The sequence below is a fragment of the Callospermophilus lateralis genome, chromosome 11, assembly GCF_048772815.1.
Source record: "Callospermophilus lateralis isolate mCalLat2 chromosome 11, mCalLat2.hap1, whole genome shotgun sequence".
Taxonomy (NCBI): Eukaryota; Metazoa; Chordata; class Mammalia; order Rodentia; family Sciuridae; genus Callospermophilus; species Callospermophilus lateralis.
The window spans coordinates 105,256,751-105,274,250 of NC_135315.1; the positions used below are offsets into that span (position 1 = coordinate 105,256,751).

At 48.3% G+C, this 17,500-nt stretch overlaps 1 pseudogene; it reads right to left on the reverse strand.

Annotated features, from left to right (window-relative positions):
- The window catches only part of LOC143410738 (transcription factor COE3-like), an 84,068-nt pseudogene that overhangs the window by 9,184 nt on the left and 57,384 nt on the right, over nt 1-17,500 (reverse strand).

Below are 17,500 nucleotides of genomic sequence, written 5' to 3' on the forward strand. Positions count from 1 at the left end.
GCGTTAGCCGGTAGAGGCTGCACAGGAGCGCAGAGCTGTGGTTTAGGGGGTGCCTTCTCCTTGAAGAACACAGGACGGATTGGCAGCCAGCACCCCACCCCATGCACACTACCCGGGCACCAGGCAGCACAGAGGTTCTTAGAAGGAAATGGACAGTCCTTAAAATGAGCTTCCCAAGTGTCACCTCTCCAGGAAGTGATGGCAACAACAGAGGAGCCCTGTCATCTCCTGCAGGGCACCATGCCTGGCTGCTAGTTGGGATGGAGCACCCCACCACCTATGAGGGGTTTTGAGGCCACATGCACACTAGGGTTCTGAGTCATTTTTTTGCATTTTAAGATTTTTGTGGCTTTAATGGGTGGGAAAAGGCACTGAAATCAGTGACCTGGTCCAAGTGTTGACAAAATACTGATAAACAAAAAAAATCCCAAGCAAGGCTGCTTCCTTCCACAAATAGCTTTTGAGTAGCTGGGTTTTATCTCCAAGGTACCCACTAGTGGCCTTTATTTTTCTAAATGCTACTTTTCTGCTTACAGTCAAATGCTTTTTCATGCTACTTACAAAAATAAATACTTGTACTTTGCTCAGATGAAAATAGCTCATTAGAGGAGGCTGATTTTGGACTCAGACGACAACCTAACACCAGAGGGCTGAGGAGGCCTCCTTGAACCTATGGCATTGCGAGCTCCAGCTCTCTGGGGAAGCAAGGAGCTGAGGACCGGGGATTCAACCTTCTTAATTGTGAGCCTCATTAGTGATGGTTGCTAAGCAAAACACACACCTACCTTCAGTGCATAGGAAGGAGATAAACAATACGTCACAGCCTCTAATGACTCTGGCGCTCAAGGCGACCTTTACTTATTATATTTTTGTTCTCTTATACCTTAGTCATTAATGTAGAAACAGATTCATAGATTGGCTTCCAGTTTCCACATCTGAATCGTGTTTCATTGTGACAATCTGCACAGCTTCATTCATTTCCCTGCTTCTGCAGCTGCCCCATTTGGGCAGCGTGGCTCTTGGATCCACCACCTTGGGTGCAGGATTTACCCTGAGCCTTGGTTGGACACTCTCTTTTCTCTCATGGGTTTCACTATGCTGTTTGGTTTGCAACTCACTTTTCGAAACTCTCACATTGCTTTATCAATGACTCAGACTGGCCAACATCTCATGATTACTATGGGACACTGGAGGGAGGAAACGGCTCCTGATTTGCAGGGATGGGAAAGTAGTGGGCACCAAGCACCCGCAGGAAAAGACAGGCTGAGGGGCTAGATGTCAGGCACAACCCAGGACCAGAGTTCCTGAAATTGACTCCCAATATCCAAGGACACTTGTCTCTGCCTGCCCTCTCAAGGAAATTCTCTTTTAACAAGCAAAACAAGAAGTCCATCAGTTGGAAGCATTTGACAAGAAAAAAAGAAAATTTTATGCTGTTTTTCTCACCCCCAGCCCCATCCTGATTTGCGCACACACACACACACACACACACACACGTGTGTACACACTCCACCCAGGGATAGCAAGTGATCCTCCCAGTGCCTTCTGAGCTGACTGGACCAGGGTGTAACCACCCACGGAAGCATGAGCCAAGTATTTGGGGATGAGCTTCTAGATGGGAGCTTCCAACAGCCAAAATAAAACCAAATAAATCAAAACTGCAAGAAAAGATGTAAGTGAAAGAAATCTTAGAAATAAACCAAGAACATGAAGGCTGTGGCAGATGAGGTGACCACGTAACAAAGGGAGAGGGAGACCAAGCCCAGGGCCTGGCCCCCTGGGCCCTGGGGACTGGCCACCACCACAAGGGAGGCCCAAGGGAGCACACAGCCTGGTGAGAGCTACTCCACTTGAGTTGACATAAAGAATGGTGCAAGGGAAAAGAAGCATCGCAAATAAAAGAGTACATGTAGCATGTGCCTACCATTTTCCAGATAAGAAGGGGCCGTACCTTCTGACGGGTCCAGGTGGCGGGCCCGCCACCCATGTTTGGAGTTGTTGTGCACAAACATGTTGTCGGACATGGCCAACACATGGCCGTCCACGTTGACTGTTGTCGATACAACAACCTGCGAAGACGAAGTGGATTTGAAAATGGAGCTGGCAAAGGGAGCGCAGCCCCAGTGAATACCGCAGAGCATAGGAGACCCCCTCCTGGAACCCCACCACCAGGCCCTCACAGCTCTTTTGGTAATAGGGGTGGGTTGTTTTGTTTTGTTTTGACTCGGGATTGCTTCTTTTCAAAGACTGGCTCCACTAATTACAGTTTAATCTCTTATTATGCTAACAAGTGAATTCAATGCAGAAAAATATTATTGTCACCATCAGCTTCAGAAACACCCCTCTAGCCATTTTAAAGTCCCTGTTTTGATTGATCTATTCACATATTGATTGGATAGTTTATCTAATTTAAATTAGTTCACTTGAGACCAGCCTCCCTTGAAGAGCTGTAAGGATTCACATTTGCCCCAAAAGGGTCTCATAAATCAGGACTCATCCTCTCCCCAACATTTTATCAGCAAATGATCCCTAAGTCAATTTTACAATTACATTTAATGCCTTGTAATGAACATTTTTGCCTTTGAAAAGACCGAGTTGAGTGTCTTAGGACATTGTTATTGTATTGTTAACTGGAGGAAGTGTTCTAAATTCTTCCTCCAGTTCATGGGAAGGTGGTAAGGGCAGGTGCTGTCCATTCTGTGGGAGTGAGTGGCTCCAGTCTTAGGCGGAGCTCAGAGGATGGCCCAGGGGGAGAGGACAGGTTAGGGCTCCTTACACCCTCAGACACCCCCTGCTGGTGCCACACACCCACCTTCCCACTGAGCCTGTCATAGGTATCTCAGAAATAGCGCACCTCAATGGACCCAGGAAACCACACAGTTCAACCTGTCCCTGACCCTTCTCTTTAATGAGTGGGTCCCTGTGCTGTGCTGCCTCCAGAGTGGCTAGAGCGCAAGCTGGGTTTACTGGGTCTCACAGTGGGCTTCCTGGGGCCTGAGCCTGGGTGGGCAGGGAAGAAGTCGGGCTCAGTGCCACAGCTGGGCAGACAAGGCAGGTCTTGGAGCCACATTACCCTAGAAAGTTGCATGGCAGGAGGCAGCGAGCAGGGACATCCAGGTACAATGAACTGTGACAAGCCAAGGCTGCGCTGGGTAACAACCCTCAGTATTAGTTCATCAAATGTAAAGAGCACTATGTCAAAGATGTCAATCAGGGGGCAACTGTGAGAGGCAACCAGGACATTGGGGAGCTTTCCTAACTTTCTAAAGAACTTTTTTCTAAATCTGCTGTAATAAAAACAAAGTTTATTAATAATTAAATAAACTGAATTAAAATTTTCAAATTAATGAATAGAAGTGATTAAAGACAAGTAAATAGTATTGTTAAGAGTTTAAAAAAGAAGCCAAGGGTTGGAGATAGAGTCAGTGGTAGAAAGTTACCCTAGCATGCAAAAAAAAAAATTCCACAAAACCAAACAACAACAACAAAAAAACTCCTGACAAAACAGAATCCATGGCTGCACACCTGTCTGTGAATGCATGGGTGCATGGGTAACTGGCTTTTTAAAAACCTCAGGTCCCACAGAAGATCGTGAAGTGGGGGCAGTATGAGCTCCATCAGGGGAGCCTCCTTGACACTGTCTCCCCTTGGGCCTGCCAGGGTCCCAGGGGTCTCAGCAACACTAGGCCGTTTGAGCCTCCAGCTGTGGATGCCACCACTGTGCACACTGGCACTGCTCTCTGGAGCCTTGGCAGGGGCACACTGGTGCCACTATGTTGGGGCCAGGCCTGGAGGAGCCAAGGGCTGCTCCTGGGCACCCAGGTGCCCTCCTCGGGTCCACCTGAAGGCCCTCTCTGGACATGAAAGGAATTCCCTGAACGTATCCCCCGAGCCTGATGCAGACCGCTAATGTCGAGGCTGGGACTTGGCCTTCTTAAGATCTTAGGCCATATGTTAATAAAGAAATAAGAAGTGGTAAAAATAAAAATTAAAGACACCACCTTGGTTCTGTCTTCCTTATTTAGGCCTGTCACCAGGGATAACAGGGCCATTCAGCAGAGAAAGCAGCCATGCTATGCATTTCCTCCTGGGCCAGCTCTGCCAAGCACCTGGGAAGGTGCCGAAGCTGGCGTAGAGCATCCTAAGAACCTTGACATACGCCTAAGTCCAGTTAAACCTTCTAGGAGGCAGGAAGACTCGCTAGAGACCAGAGGTAGTCCTCCTAGGTACTTCAGCTCCATGGTCAACCTTGAGGTTGCCGTGACTGATGCTATACTGGGTCAATTGTGAGACAAAGAAGGTGCGGCCACTCTGCCCAGTGTGACCTCCACTCTGTTTAGATGGATCAATATCACCTATGCCCTGTGGAGCCTTGTGCATGAAGAACAGGGAGACCCAACAGTGTGCAAGAATCACTCCCTGGCTAGAGGCCACCGTGGGCATGGAGGGAGGGGCAGGGATCCTGCCTTCCTGATGAGCTGCAAGGGTGCACAGAGGCTATGTGCTTTCCTAAAGGACTGAAGCATTATGAGCTTCCTGAAAACACTTTGAGCTATTTGATAGAAAGCAGTCTATGTCCCAAACAAGACTTGCTAGATAACTCATCCATCTAGTGTTCACTCCCATCAGCCACCCACTTCCTCTCTGGTTGGCAGGTACCAGTCATAGTTCTGTGTTCCAGCCCGGAATATTTATCTAATGAAAATTGGCCAAATAATCCATTACCCTTATGTAGCCCCTGACCACTCACAAAGGCAAGAAAAACACAAACACTCTTCTAACTAATTGGTCCCTGAACTTAGCCCACTCCCTTCTCTCCTATAGGCAAAATTGTCTCCCAGGACAACAGGGACAGAAGTTAGCCTGGGCCAGAAAGAGACTAGCAGCCAGGGCTGAAACAGACAAAGTTGGAAAAAGCAAATCTCCAGGACAGGTAGAGGGGGCTGGGAAAGCATTCTGAAATTTGCAGAGGCCTATATTAGGCAGCGGCAGACCTCTCTATAAGGAGGGTTCAAGACCCTGAGATTTCCTGAAAGTTTGCATATGGTTCTTCCCAAGCTGAAAACCAATCATTAATCAATTGATCATCAATCCCTATAAGATCTTTGGCACGGCCACATTTTCAGAGCTGACATCAGGTCTGTTGTGGATCATGACTGGGCTCCATGAATCTGGCACCCTGAAGACACCAGACCGTTTTTAAAGTGTTTTAGTCACATGAGTTTTCAAATGAGGTAAGTCTTGTTTGCTACTGGCCCTTGAAGAACTACAGACTGTTTTCTGAACAACTGGAAAATCAGTGAATTCAGATACTACAAGAGCAGCCAGCCAGGCTGCCTGCCCTTGGGGTGCATAGCTGGAATCTCCACATATCCAGAGGGTTGCCCGCATTCTTCAAGCAGTTCTGATTGCACTTGAGGAAAAACTTTAGGAAGAATCTACAAAAACACAAAACATAGATAGTTAGAATCATCAGACGTAAGACCAACCTTTTGAAAAATACTTGTGCCAGGGCACAGTGAAGACCACTCATGGCTGCATCTGGCTGCCCTGGAAGTGGGCAATACTGGGAGAAGATTCAGGCCAGGGTAGAGGGTGCCCAGTCCACAGCTAGCACAAGGACTCTTGTGCATGCAGCGTGGGAGCCCTGGCTGCCATGTGCCTGGCACATGATCCCCAAACTGGACTGACCTTCTTTCGCCTGGATCTTCACACAACCAGCCATTACCCTTTGGGAAAGCATCGTCCCAGACAGGGCTCTGTCTTCAATTAATAAAACACTGGATGTATAGTTGAATTTGAATTTGGGATAGGAAACAAATGATTCTGTTATGCTCTGGGACACACCTATATTATAAAAAAGTTCTGTTTATTTTCAATTGAATGTGCTACATCTTGATCTGGCAATCCAGCTCTAGAGGACAGCCCCACCTAGGCAAATGCACTTTTAAAAACAGATGTTAAAAGTTCAATAACTCTTAAGAAGAAAGGATTATGGAGTGACATGATTTCTGGGGAAGGTCTCTGAGTGTAAGGATACAGTTTACAATTCTTGGTGTGGTCAGGAAACTGGCTCCAGCTGAGCACAGGTGCAAGGCAGCATCCCAGGTGGGAGTGGCGAGGCCAGGCTCGAGACCTAGCTCTGTCTCCCACCAAGCCCTCCCCTGGTGTCCGTGGAAGTCAGATTGAGGAGTCCTGACAAAGTAGAGATGCTGTGTCAAAAAGTCACTGTGGGGGCTGGGATTGTGGCTCAGCGGTAGAACACTCGCCTAGCATGGGCGGGGCCCAGGTTGGATCCTCAGTGCCACATAAAAATAAAGGCATTGTGTTGTGTCCATCTACACCTAATAAGTAAATAAATAAATATATTTTTTATTAAACGTCACTGTGCTGTCCTGCCCATTCCTGCAAGCTCAGGTACAAATGCAGATGTGCTGGCTTTTGGTCCGAATGGGCAGACAGCGGGCATTGCCACCACCCATGGGGAGACAGGATTCTCCCTGTGCAATGCCTCTTGCAAAGGACACATCTGTTGTAAGCCCAAGTGGACTCTGCTGACACATCTCCTATCCTCAGGTGTCAGAGCATCCTTTCCAGCAAGGTTATACCCAAAACCTTCTGTTTTCTCCCCCAGATATCATCTGTCCTACTTGGTGATGATTAATGTTCTATGAGGTTTCACATGATTTCCTTGATGTTTGGTGTTCAAGGTTCCTCGTTGGCAGTTACAGTATCAGAAATGCAGGCTCCGTGGACAGAGGCTCATTTCTCTACTGACCTCAACAGATCCTGGAAGACTCCTGACCGTGGCAGAGGAAACCCAGCCGATGGGGGAAAGAATGGCGGCCATTTAATTAAATTTTCTTACATACCGTGAGGCCTCGCTATTTTAGGCCAGAATTTACATCTTTTATTAACTCACCTCACCTATACACTTAGCTCACACTGCCTCCTAACACCGTCTGCCATCAGCCAGGGCAAGTCACTTGATATTCCACCCACCAATTTTTCCTAACAACCACTGTGCAATTAAACTCCACACATTCTGCGGCGAGGTAAATTAGGCACACCTGCGGCCACACTGCATTTGAACTGCATCAGAAAGGGCCTAACAAGGTGAGGGCACCACAAAGTTACCGTCCTGTCAGGCAATAAGGTTTTCACTTGGGGGATAGTCACGTGGTGCAATTACGCCCCACATTACACCCAGCTAATCTTCTGAGCAGGCGCCGGCCCGAGAAGCGGCTCGTCTACAGAGGTACCTGCTCAGAGCTGGCAGTGAGAGCTTTTTTGTGTGCAATAAAATATGTTCTCCCCCTTCAGAGTATGGTACTTTAAATTCCTGGATGTCTGCTTAGCCAGTTCACCTTGTTACCTCTAAGAGAGCAGAGTGGGTTTGGAAGATATCCCAGGTACCCTTCGCCCCAGCCCTGATGGCCAGGAGGCCCCCAGGGCCTTAACAAGGAAGTTGGGTGCTGGGCCTGTAAGTGTCCGGAGCATCCACGGGGTCCACAGTACAGGAACGCACACTTGCCCGCTCCCTCTCGATGTGGCAATCATAGGCTGTCCCATCCAAGGGCAGGGCAAGTACTTCCGGAAGATCCCCAGATCCCCTTGGAGAGCAGGGTCCTTAAGTACAGAGGCCCCAGTGACTCAAGTGAAATCAAGCACACAGTCACCAGACTCCTCGCCAGGTGGCTGCGACCTCTGTAGGACAGAGGAAGACTCACAGGGGACCGAAGGGCTGGGTGTTCATCCTCTACCTGCGTTTTGGAAATGTCCCTGGGGCTTTCCACCAAGCCTTCGCAGGCAGAGGTGGCACAGCAAATACTGGCCAGACACACCTGCAGGGTTCGGGAGGGATGAGGAGGCTGAAGGCCCAGCAGGCAGAGTCAAGCGGCCCTCAGTCCTTTACTCCATTACCCTCAGTTGGCTTCCTCCTAAGAAATATCTGACAACCACTTTACATATCTCACTTCCCGAGTCCAGGACACAAAGGATTTAATACTCTTGTTATGAAAGGAAAAATCCTTCCTATGTCAGAAAATCTTTGGCTTTAGCACCAATAAACTCTTTATTACTATTAAACATGGATTTGCTGCTCGATCGCAAAGAGGAGATAAAAATTCTAACCTGTAATTAGTACATTATGCTTAATTGTGTACAGTGTGTTTCCCTGCATCTGCTGCCTGACAGCAAAATGACCATTATGTGCACTAATTCCCTGACCCCATCTTTATTTCCCTAAAGAGTCATCATCTTTCACAGTAGGTACCAGAGTAAATCAAGCTTGAAATATGGGCTTTATTTACTTGTTTCTCCCAGGCAGAGGGGAAGACAGCGGCTAAAGACAAACTGCTCCACGTCCGTTGCTCCCCTGTGATGTTCTACTCGGAAACAGCTCACAGAGTCCCAGAAAGTTCTCAGGAGCTGTTACTAGCAGGAAGGCATGGTCCTATCACTCAAGAAATGGGGTTCCTCTCCCACAGCACAGAGCACCAGGGAGATGTCCTGTGGCACCTCTCTCTGTCTTAGGGCACAGGGTGCAGGCAGTTTCCTCTTTAACTCCTGAGCACACAATGATGAGTGTGGGAGGCAGGGGACCCTCACCTGAGAGGACAGTGATGGAGGGGCAGGGGGCCTGATTACACCTGATTACACGGAGTTCAAGCTGGAAACTCCCGGGCCCTCCCTTCCTCTGTCCTGCTGGACCAGTGTGGTCCTCTGCTCCCAACGGAGAAGGGATAGTCCAGTCACCCCGGCCTCAGTATCAGGGTCCCAACAAACAGCTCCAGTCGCCGAATAACGGGTCCAGCGTTGGCACCAGAGCCCAGTGTAGGTACCACAGGATGAGGGGCGAGCCCCCCCCCCCAACCAATTTCAAAGTCAGCTCCATGTCTGTGTGTTTAAACTATGAATTAGTTCATTTATATTTACTTTTATGAAGCTGATTAGCCAGAGCTTCTCTATCTGATGAAAATCATTTTAATTGTAGTGTTAGGCTCCTGTGTAATATCCATTACATTATGAACTGTTTAAATTCTACATGGGCATTGTGTTAATTGGCCCTTTGTGAGCTAGCAGGCAATTAGGACCAAACAGCTCTCCTTTAAACAGTTACAGAACTTTGTGGTGTTGTTCAGGACAATCAGAGACAAAGGAGGCTGTTTAATTGTAATTTAATGAAATATCAAGGAGTCCATGGCATTAGACGCTGGCAACAGAGAGCAGGAGAGAAAAATTAACTGCAATTATTTTTGATTAAAGCTATCCTTCTCAATAATCAGCGGTCCTGACAGGCCACGGGGCTCCAGTGGGCTCCAGGATGGCAAAAGGTGTTGAGCAATATTAGGGCCAATAAAGGGGATATTAGCATAGCTAATTACAGCCCTGCAAAACCTGCAAAGGGGGCCTCTGTGTATTGTAATGTGTGAAATAATTGGCCAAGGCTGTTATCAATTACATAAGGAATGAATTTGGTTTGTCAGGAAAAAGCTGATGAGCTGCGTTTCATCTGACACCATCCTTCCCACCCGTGCCCAGGCAGCTCGGAACTTCCCCACTTCCGTGAAGAGCTGCAGCCTTCCAGTGGCCACGTCACTGATAAGATCATCCTGCCAGCAAGTGCTAGGTAATTAATACGGCCCGGCCCCATGCCCTCCCGGCCACTGATGTTTTTACCTAAGCGAAGCCACTAATCATGCAATAATGATTTCTTTCCCTCTGGTCAAAGGAGAAATGGATGGGTTCCTCAGAAGTGCAGAGGCTCCGAGGGCGCACCCTGGTGACCGAAGGGGACAAGGGAACTTGGCACTGTTTGAACCACACCTCCTGCACATAACCCTTGTTGGAAGTCCCCTACTTCTCAGCACCCCTCTATGTAGGTTTTTTTAAGTAGTTTTTTTTTATTTCTTCATTGTCAACGTTTAGGCTCTTTCAGGACTTGGTTTTGTTTGAAAGTGTAAGTCCCAGAGCCAGAAGAAGTGACCCTGATTGGCTGAGAAGAAAGGCACCAGGCGGAGCCAGCGTCAGTGGTGTGCATGGCCTCAACTCTGCTTGTTGAGTGGCTGCACACCCTGCAAAGAGCCCTGGCTTCTCACAGAGCCAAGTTCCTACCCAAGTTCCAGCTTGTCCTAACAGGTGCAACCTTGCTCCTGGCCCTCAACATGGGCAACATGGGAAATCTGAGTCTGTAATGAAAAATATCAGTATCTTTTACAAAACGGGGGCTTGATTTTCAGTTTTAAAGTGGGGCTGTTTATAAGCAGCACACTCAAACCAGGGGGTAGGCCTTCAGCTCATCAATCAAAACCCCAGAGCATCATGTGTGAATCACCATTTGGTGTCAGCATCCAGGGTTCCACAGGCTGCAAGGAGCCTGGTCCAGATCGAGTCCTCACATCTTTAGTTACTGCTATTTTGATGCATAGTAGTCTAGACAAGAAAAAGTGCACACAGGAGGTCCAGCCTGAGACGTCACCAGCTGCTGGTGGTGCAGGGAAAAGCTGCTCCAGGGGACGGAGCTTCCTTGGTGGGGGAAAGAAAGCATTTGGAACGAGGGAGTGATGGCCCCACAGCCACCAAATCGCTCACTTCCAAAATGTTATGTCAATTTCACTTCCTTTACAAAGGAAGTCTCACCCCAGAGGAGCAGGCAAGAACAAGAGTAGAACTGGCAGGCCTTTTGGGGATGGGTGGCTGCAGCCCTTACTCTGCTGTTGAAATGAAATAGTTAAGAGTCAAATTAAAAGATAGAGCCTTTAAGAGCCTTTTCCCTGACTGATAAGAGAGTGGCCACAGAGTGATCCTCTAGGTCCTGCTAATTACTGGGAAGTCCCTGAAAGCAGTGGCCGCAGCTGTGGAGTGTGCACGCCCGGCCATCAGTCACTGGAGTATTGATCCTGAGCAATTCTAGCTGATCAGCCAGGCGCTGCACGGTGTGCTTCCCTCACAGACCTGTAATGAGCAGTTCCCATACAAGGACAACATTCTGCTGACATCAGATCTGTGCACCAGGCAGTACACAGGTCAATACATATCGGATTTCCAAAATGCGAGGGTCTTAATGTCAGGCCTCTCTTTTTCTCTCACTCCTGCCATTAGCGATGACTGGGCTCACGTTCTTTAATGCCATACGAGAGGAAAAATTTGCTCCATTAGTCTGATTTATTCTTCAAATATGCCATGACAAATTGCTTTAACACCAGACTTATTCAATTCTTGTGCATTTCAAGTTAGGGGTCTCATAGACTTGTAGTGCCTGCATGACGTCATAATGATGGGGGCGGGGGCAGAGGGCAGCAGGGCTGAGTTTTACAGCTGGACCAGATCTCCTTTGTCGGGGACCTTCCCCCCACCAGGTGAGAGATCAGGGTGGGCTGATGGCCCGCCTGGGAGGACCTGGTCTCCATGGGAGGCATTCCCCGGGCACGCATGATATCCTGCATGTAAATGTAGATGTGTAAGGATTTGGAAATATCCACGGCTTGACTCGCAGTTCAGCAATTGCTGGCCTTTGTCTGGGGAATCTGCTCTAGTGTAGCACAGCTGTCTCTAGTGGACCCCAGCTATTTTACTTCCCTCCGCTGTAGTAACCACACCGCATTAACAATATTTGTAGTACAATCGCCAAGGGACCCACTTCCCAGATTCTGTCACTTCTTTATCTCCTGACAAATACCTCAATATCAAACATTATTAGGTTTAGAAAATTAACCCTTCGCAGTCTAGAGCCGTACCAGGCCCCACCGTCCCTACAAAGGGCCTTATCGCTAAGTTTCTGCTATAATGGTTTTTCTTTTCATCACAATTTCAGCAGCAGCTGTCAAGAGGCACTTATAGATACCATGATCTTGTACTTTTGCAATGATTCTCATTAAAATGATGCCAAAGAGATCTGATGGGGTTTAATGGCTTTGCCGGCCAGCTCGATAGCCACTTCCACAGCAGATCCCGTGCCGAGGGCTCCGTTTGGGGGAATTTGTATGACTTGCATTGAACTTTTCTGGGTGGTTTTAATGTGCTCAGATAAGTACAACCCAGGCAGACACCCTAATAGCAAGCGCACCCCAGAGTTCCACGCTTTGCCGGCTGCCCTCCTCAGCTGGCTGTCAGAGTTCCAGTTAGTGTTTTCTGTAACAGTTCCTGATATTTCGTGATAGTTTTGATAACTTATCTGTTTAAAAGAAGTCAACTGCACAGCACAAAAAAAAAATGTGAAGTGCACATTACCTATTTCTTTATTTCTAATGGGCGATGCAGCATTGACATTATTTCCCCAGCAGATCTCTAGCCCTGTCAATCAGTCTGTATTTTGTCTTTCACTGCGGGCTCATTAAATCAGCTTCCTCACTCCTTCTGGACACTGCTCTATTTGCCAGCTCTGATCACGAAGCTCCTTATTTAAGGGAAATGCCAGCATCACTTGGCTCCAATCAGATGCACCCCTGACTCGTTGCCAGCTCCAGGGGAGACTTTCACAGGTTGTGCAGAGATTAAGCACCTGTGTTCATCCCGACTCAGGATTTCAAATCTCTCCTGCCATCCAGGTGTGCATTTTGGGGGATCTGAAGATAACGGCGATGTCTGTCTGGCCATCCTGGCCTCTGCTGCCACCGAGCTCATGCTCAAAACCAGTGCAAGGCTGGGTTTTGTTTTTATTTTTTCCGGACCTCCAAGTGGGAAGGAGCTTGTTAATCTTTTCCTGATCCAATGTACATTTCCCCCCATCCACATCAGCCTGCTTAATTAAGAACTATCCTCTTCGTAGGATGAATTTTTAATTAAAAAAATCACATTTTAAATCAAGCCTGTGCATGCATGGAGGACACCAGTGTCGAACCTGCCTATGCCAGCTCTCTAGCCTTTTAGGTCCTGATTAAAAACTTATTAAAACATTATAAATGATTAATGGGCACGCAGCTCTGAGTGGCAGTTATTAGTTTTAATGCAGGTAATGCAGCTTAATGAGGGGCACATGTGCGCCAAGCCTCGCCTTCATTACTCCTGCGTGTCAACATATACAAGAGAAATGTGTGTACAGGTCATCCATTACTCGGAACAGCACCGAGCCCCTCTCTTCACCTCCCTTTGTTGATGAGACAGGAGCCATAAATTAATCCTTTTCTGTGGCTCAGGGAAGGACCAAGGTGTTAGAATCGTGGTAAGCCCTGCTCGGCTCCCCACAACACCACGCAGCTCCAGTTGGAGAAGCTCACACGTCATCCTCTCTGCAGCCCTGTGGGACCAGGAGTTTTTCAAGGGGTTTCTGCAGGTCGTCATCTTCTCCCCTCAGAATCAAGTGCCACTGACACTCAGAGCCGAATGGGTGGCTCTCCTTTCTGGTTTGGGAGGGGCATGGGGAGCTTGGCTCCACCCACCAGTGCCTGCCCCCCATGGACGTGGTTTTCCTCATCCCCGGACGGGATCCTCCTGCCCTTCTTGCTAGCTACGGGCTGCCTGTGGGTTGGGGTGCAGGGGAGTGGTGTGAGAGGCAGGCATAGGCTCAAGCCCCTGGTGGAGGAGTCCTGAGGCTGGAGTGCAGACACAGGAAGAGCCAGCCAGAGTCCCTGCAGCATGCAGATCGCAGGGTGAGCACAGCCCTGGGAAGAGGGGCCGGTGTAGTATGCCAAGATCAGGAGCCCAGAGTGCCTCCTTGCTCACAAAGAAGCGCATACAAGTCTCCAGCTCCACTGGGACCCTCAGTCCCAGGCTGGGTGCAGCCTGCAGCCAGGGAGCAGGCCACTGGGCCCAACTTCTCACGTCACCTTTCATTTTCTGTTTTTGTGACAAGCAGCTTGATCCAGGCTGATCTCCACTATCTGTTTGAAGAGTATTCAGGACTATTTGCATCATTTTATGGCTAATGTATAATATATGGCTCTAAAGTGAGCCCGGGCGCTGTCCTGTTACCGAGCATAAAAAAGTAAGGGCAATAAAGATACATTAGTTGTCTCAAGCACAGTAGCTCTAACACCAGCAAGAAGGCTGCTGCTCAGAGTTAAGAGGCAACCTTTCCACCTGACTAAGACAATGGAGGAGTAAAGAAAATATCAAATCAAGAAAAGCTGGATTTAGAGATGAGGCAGCCCAGAATGACGTTGGGGCCATATTTTGTGAAACTATAATGCAGTTGGCAGCAAAGATCCGTGTTTCTGATTCATCCAGGGCCACATGGCAAAGCTTTGTCAGTCTGTGCAAGGTATAAATAATTCAGGGTGAGAGATGGCAATTACAGGGCCCTGAACAACCAAAATGAATATTTTATGAGGACTAAAACTGCTCTGGAATGAATCATACACAGGAGTCACACATGGCGAGTGGGCTCATACATGCCAGCCCCGAGAAGAGACGCTGAGGCCCTTATCTCCTTTCAGCGTGTTGACCAGAAGCCTGGAGAACAGTAATAAGCAAGCTCAAAGCAGGCTGTCCATGGGCGCACTCAGGCTTTGGAAAGACTCAGTCCCTGAAGTGCCCAGCAGGGACACACCAAGCCCACCGAACCCAGAGGATGCTCTGCAGGTACACCCTACAGTGTTGTTAGAGGAGTGCTCAGAATCAGCCTGGTTGGTTGCCTGTCATCCGACTGCTCAAATTATTGATAGGTGTTAGCTGGGACCTCCTCTTCCTGAGGGAGTGACCTGAAGTCTGGGACTGAAGAAGAGAGAACAGCTCTACTGGCCCAAGTGAAATTTCCAAGAGCTGGGAGGAGCACTGTGTGTCTGTCTCCCACCCTCAGTGACTCTTCACCTTCCTCCCAGCCAGAAGAATAAGGCTTCTCCTCCATCCCTGGTCCTGAAGCTTACATGGTCCAGGTCCACTGTCCAAGGGGCCAAGACCATGGCTTTCGACATCCACAACAGTCAAACCTGCACATAAAAGTTGCTTCTCTCACTTTGAAACGGCATACAACGAGTGGATGGAGTAGAGTTAAAGGGGTCTTTAAAGGCTGAAAGGATGGTTTCATCTGTTACATTTCCTCCAAAAATGCTCCTGGTGAACTGCTAGAACAAAAAACAACATTGTTCACCAGGCTGCAGAGGCCCAGGCCTGGTGGTGAATGGCCATTGTGTTTGTGTAGCTACTGATACCTGTGCTTTTGTGGGGAAAGAAGGCCGGGCCATGACATCAACAAAGCACAAGCACCCCTCTGTGCAGACACCAGCATGGGTCTCGCATGGTGGGAACCCAACACAAGATCCCTCTGAGAAGGTTTTCTTTAAATCCAACTCCAGTGCATTGTTTATGAAAACAAGGCTATTAGGTATATTAATAATTTGATAAATAGGAATTTGCCCTTAATTATTCATGAAGAACATTTGGCAACAGTAAAATTATATTCGCAGAACAGGTTTATAAACCAGCTAATTATAAATTAAGTATGCAAGAGAAAATTGCTAACCTTGAAATTAAAATATTTTATGATTCTGCAATTATATAAAAAAAGGTAGAGAATTATCAAAACCCCAGTGTGAGCAGAGAGTACAGCAGGTCTATACAGATGGCAGTGGGCAGGCTGGAGGAGTGACAGCAGAGGAGATGGACTGAAAGGCCCCTGTCCCCCAGCCACCTTGGAGTGGAGGCTTATTCTTCTCAAGTGCAACTTTCCCAGGGTATGGATGATCTGGAAGGACCACCAGCTTCTACCTGGCAGGCAGCTCAGCACCCACAGAAAGGCCCAGTCTGGTTATGTGCAAAGGTCACCTCTGCTTGCTGTCAAACCCCGTCCCTGAAGACAGAGGCATTTCCTCTGTTCACATGGCCTTTCTGGGGCCATGAGGAAGCCCCTGGCTTTCCCCAGTTCACTGCCCTTCTGCTGGGGCAAGGTCCACATGAGCTTAGGGTCCAAGGGGAGAAGACTGGGGCTGGTGGCAGAAGAGCACGGTCCCACTTGTCCCCACTAGAGGGCTTCTCCATCTGGGAGCAGGCAAATGCCACTGTGGGTGGTCTGTGGGTCAGGATGCAGCTCCCACCTGCAGCAGACCTGGTACAACCCCTTCTGGGAGGTGGAAAGTCCCATGGCTACTTTCTGGCTCCACTAACAAGTGCAGCTTCCTTGGGGGAAGGGGGGCTCTCCTGCAGCCCCCCCCCCCACTTTTGCAGCCTCCTTGCTTCCCCAGGGTCTCAGGGGCCGGCAACACCCCCGCCCCCAATGTCACCCATGGTTTCCTTATTGATAAGCGAAGACACAAGTGAATTTTTGTCCACTTTTTAATGAGTGGGCATTCTGCCCCTTAATTTAGGCAGATGTTAACAGTGAAGGAAGCGTTCAGGATGAATGAGTAGAGAACGACCTGTGTGGGCCGCTGGGGGAGGCGGGGGGGGGGGCGGAGAGCGTATTCCTGAACTTCTTTTCCCACGCCTATGTCACATCTGGGGGAAAAAAGCAAACTGCAGCGGCTCAGCACTGTAGAGGGCAGCCCTTGCTGCTTTTCTTGGCCCAGAACTCTGGGCCTTCTGCACTCTCCTGAAATCAAAGGGAAATGAGCAGAATCCACTGAAGTGCCCTTTTTCCTTTTGGTTATGAAGAGCCTTGGCTTTCCTGAGAGTCAAAAGCTCCACTAATTGCTCATGTAACAGAGAAAACAGCACAGGGCACACTGGTCTGCCCGAGCCCCTACCCTGACACCGAGACACAGCTGCGGGTCAGGCAGCCAACCAATCGGGGAGGTCTCTGGGAACTCAGATAATAAAAATTTTTTCATGTATAAAATCCTTAATCAAAATGCTAGTGGTATCATCTTGTAGTGCAGACACTGCAACTTAAAATTAATATACAACAGGACCTTTAACAGGATGAACATCTTCAGGCTGCATGGTGCACACGCTTCTGAACTGTGGCCTGAGTGTCAAGACCCGGGCAGCAAGACGGTGCTATGCCCAGCACCCAGATCCTCTCTGTGACAGGGCCTCCAGGCCCAGAGGGACTCCAAAACCAGCCACTGTGAGTGGCATAACACCACAGGGTGTAAAATACTCAAAAAGCAGCCACCGGACTAATTTTGGACACGGCTCTAAGCCACCTTTTACCAATTAGTTTAACTCCATCAGCTAGTATCCAAAAGATATTTTTATCATTTGGAATAGACTATTTACCATTTGATAAGAAACATTTCTTTCTTTACCTCTGGGATGGCCCACAGATGCTAGGCAACTTCCCCTAACAATATTTAAATTGCTTACAAAGCCTCTCTAAATATTTGCTATGTATTTAGCATGCCTAAGATTTGCCTGTTATCCCAAAGTCTTTTTGTTGTAAATTGCAATTTTACAACTTCATGCTCATGATGTATTTTGACAAAGCTCTGCTGACACCCTCTATTGGCCTCCAAAGGCGGAATAGCTGATACTCCATGAGCCACCAGAGGACTCTCAATTTGTTGTGGGACCGCCATTACTTTGCCATCCTCAATCTGCATGGAGAAAGATTAAACATTCAATTTGTTACTTGATAGGTCACAAGGTTCGCCACTTACCATACAAATGGAAAACATTACTGTCA